This window comes from Notolepis coatsorum (genome assembly GCF_963971535.1).
Source record: "Notolepis coatsorum genome assembly, chromosome: 5".
Taxonomy (NCBI): Eukaryota; Metazoa; Chordata; class Actinopteri; order Aulopiformes; family Paralepididae; genus Notolepis; species Notolepis coatsorum.
In genome coordinates, this window is record NC_140169.1 from 184,187,674 (window position 1) to 184,190,496 (window position 2,823).

The 2,823-nt window shown below is 37.4% G+C and overlaps 1 long non-coding RNA gene across 1 annotated transcript; it reads right to left on the reverse strand.

Moving 5' to 3' along the window:
• Positions 1-321: 321 nt before the first annotated feature.
• Positions 322-2,603, reverse strand: LOC311228566. Its single transcript, XR_014619672.1, has 3 exons — positions 2,524-2,603; positions 1,897-1,954; positions 322-785 (listed from the first exon to the last, which is right to left on the reverse strand). It is a non-coding gene; the product is annotated as an uncharacterized lncRNA (long non-coding RNA).
• Between the last annotated feature and the right edge of the window lie 220 nt (positions 2,604-2,823).

The window sequence follows — 2,823 nt, forward strand, 5'->3', positions numbered from 1 at the left end:
ATGGCGGATAGAGCGAAGCGTTCTAAAGAAGGCAGATATGTTGTTTTTTCTGCATAAGAACTGTTAGGATAATTTTCTAGGTTCTTTAATCTTGTGTTTGAACTTCTGTTAGCCTTTTGCATTTGTTGTTTATTATAAAAAGTCTATAATTCAGAGTCAGACACATTTAAAACATTGTTGCTGCTGTTGAAGAAATGATATTCATTTATTATATTTATTTATAAAGTTATATAAAAGAACATTGCTGCTGCTGAAGAAATTATATTTATAATACTTATTTATAAAGTATTAAAGTTGTATAAATAATAAAGCAATGTCGATTCTGTTCTTAATTAATTGTCTTTTTTTCTTGCAAAAAAATAAGCAAAAAGAACCGATAAGAGTATCGATAAAGTACCAAACCGTTAAGCAGTATCAATAAGAGTAGTAGTATCGATAAAATCCTAACGATACCCATCACTGTACAGCAGTAAGCCTTAGGTTGCACAGTAAATTATGGCCAATTCGTTTTATATTGTTTAATAGTTAAATAAATAAATGAAGCAATCTTTTTTGTATTCCCCCCCCGAAAATCGTACGTACCGAACCGTGGATTTTGTGTACCGTTACACCTCTAGTAAGCATATATGTGAATAGAATAGAAGTACTTAACCCAGCAATGAAACCACGGACAGAAGACGGTAAGGAGCCGATCCATTGCCTCGTGGTGCACGTAGAACAGTCACTGCAATCTTGGCCAAGACCCCGAGACATCCACCACCTTGGTCCGCACTAAGAGACGAGCACTGAGAGAGATGGGGGGCGTTGGGGGTTAGAGAGTTCCCATGTTTGTAGTGGGTGGAGATGGAGCAATAAATACATGTAGTGAGCATATGCATACATGGTGAAAGTAGAATCATAGTATATAAGAATTTTGCAATTGAGTAATAGATAGAACTACTGCAGGCGTATGGATACAGGATGAGATACAAGACAGGAAGCATTTGAACCTTTTATTTTTTTCAATATATTATAATTAGCAGTTTACAATGAATAAAAAAAAAATTCCCCCTCCCTCCCTCCCACCCCCCTTGAGACATGTCTCCGTTAGTATGCCCCACTTGGAGCATACGCATTTATAAATAAATAAAAAATAAATAATAATTGGGACAAGGTCAAATGACAAATAACCCTAACCCGTGGTGAAAATCCGCCTAAAATATATACCTAGGTAAATAAAATATTGCTCCACTTCTACAAGGCCATTTGCATATTCTTGGTATCTAGGGACATCTATGGACATCAGGGAACGTAATCACAGTGTCAGAAATATTGTGTCTATTACTAGGCTTGCTTTGTGATATTATTCATGCTGTGATGTGAACGTTAGTTTACCTTCAATGGAGAAGTGCATTAAATAATTTTAATGCAAAAAAAGTGTCCTCTGTTCTTTCAATTCAGCATGGTCTATCTGTCACAGAACACGTTCCATTGTGGGCAGAGTGTATGCTTGGTTTCATTCCAGCCTTGCCTAAACACCAGCTGATGATTTCACTAATTGGCTCACCTCTTCAACTAACTCACCTGGCAATGTATAGTTAAAATGAAAACTTGGCCGATGATGGAATGAGTTTGAGACCCCTGGTCTATTCCTTTCCAAAAAAAATTGCTTTTACTTTTTAGTACATTTAAAAGTAGGACTTTTTTTTTACTTTTACTCAAGTGTGTTTTTAGCCAGATACTTTGACTTTTACTTTAGTCAGATTTTGAGACAGTACCCATACTTTCACTTAAGTATAATTTCTGGGTACTTTTTACACCCATGTACCGTACTGTACCGGAGATGGAGCAATACATACATGTAGTGAGCATATGCATACATGGTGACAGTAGAATCATAGTATAATATAATAATACCTGTCCATCATTTTATTGGTGCAGTCCCGGACACTCCTATCACCATCAATGTGGATATCTGAAATGAATGTCATGACATACAGTACTGTTACATTTGTGACATATATGATATGCAAATATACAGTAGTTACCCATAGATCTTGACAGAGTGTATTTACATATGATGGGGATGAGACTGTACAATAGGAGGGGGTGGGTGGGTGGGAGAGAAATATACACACGGTGGGGAGAGAATATATACATACGGTGGGGGGAGAAGACTGTATATTAGGAGGGGGTGGGTGGGAGAGAATATACAGTGGGGAGGGGACTGTCTATTAGGTGGGGCGGTTTGGACATAGGAAATTTGTCTTTTCACTGTCCTGTTGGAGGTAAAGAGCATAGGATGTACATCAGACTGAAGGTTTTGGACCTCACTATGAAGCATATTGTAAAACATGCAGTTCACTTAAGTATCTTTGTGCTAATTCCCTGCCTAGCTCATCTTGACTCGTGTCCTTACATGCCAAGTCACATTGGGATGTCTATAGGGCTTGGTAAGTTTAGTTACCCACAGCTAGCTGCAGAGTCTAGTCTTGAGAGTGTGCTTCTTTTTCTGAGTACAAATCATCAATGGCATTTACATACCGTATGAAGATTAGCGAGTGGTGAAGGAACGGTGACACCGAGGACAGTTGAATGATGGCGACTCACAGCACAAGTATTTCTAAAAAAAAAAACAGCCTGCACAAAACGTGCAGAGTAATCACTCATTTGTCCATATCAGCAGTTCACTTGGACTAAATACATCATTTACATACTACAAATATCTCAATAACTATATATTTGAAGAACATTTCAGCTTAGATTGAATAGGCCCCAATGGCCCATCTGCTTGTAGCTGAATTAACCAACTAAAACGTTTATTCTAAATGCACAATATACAAT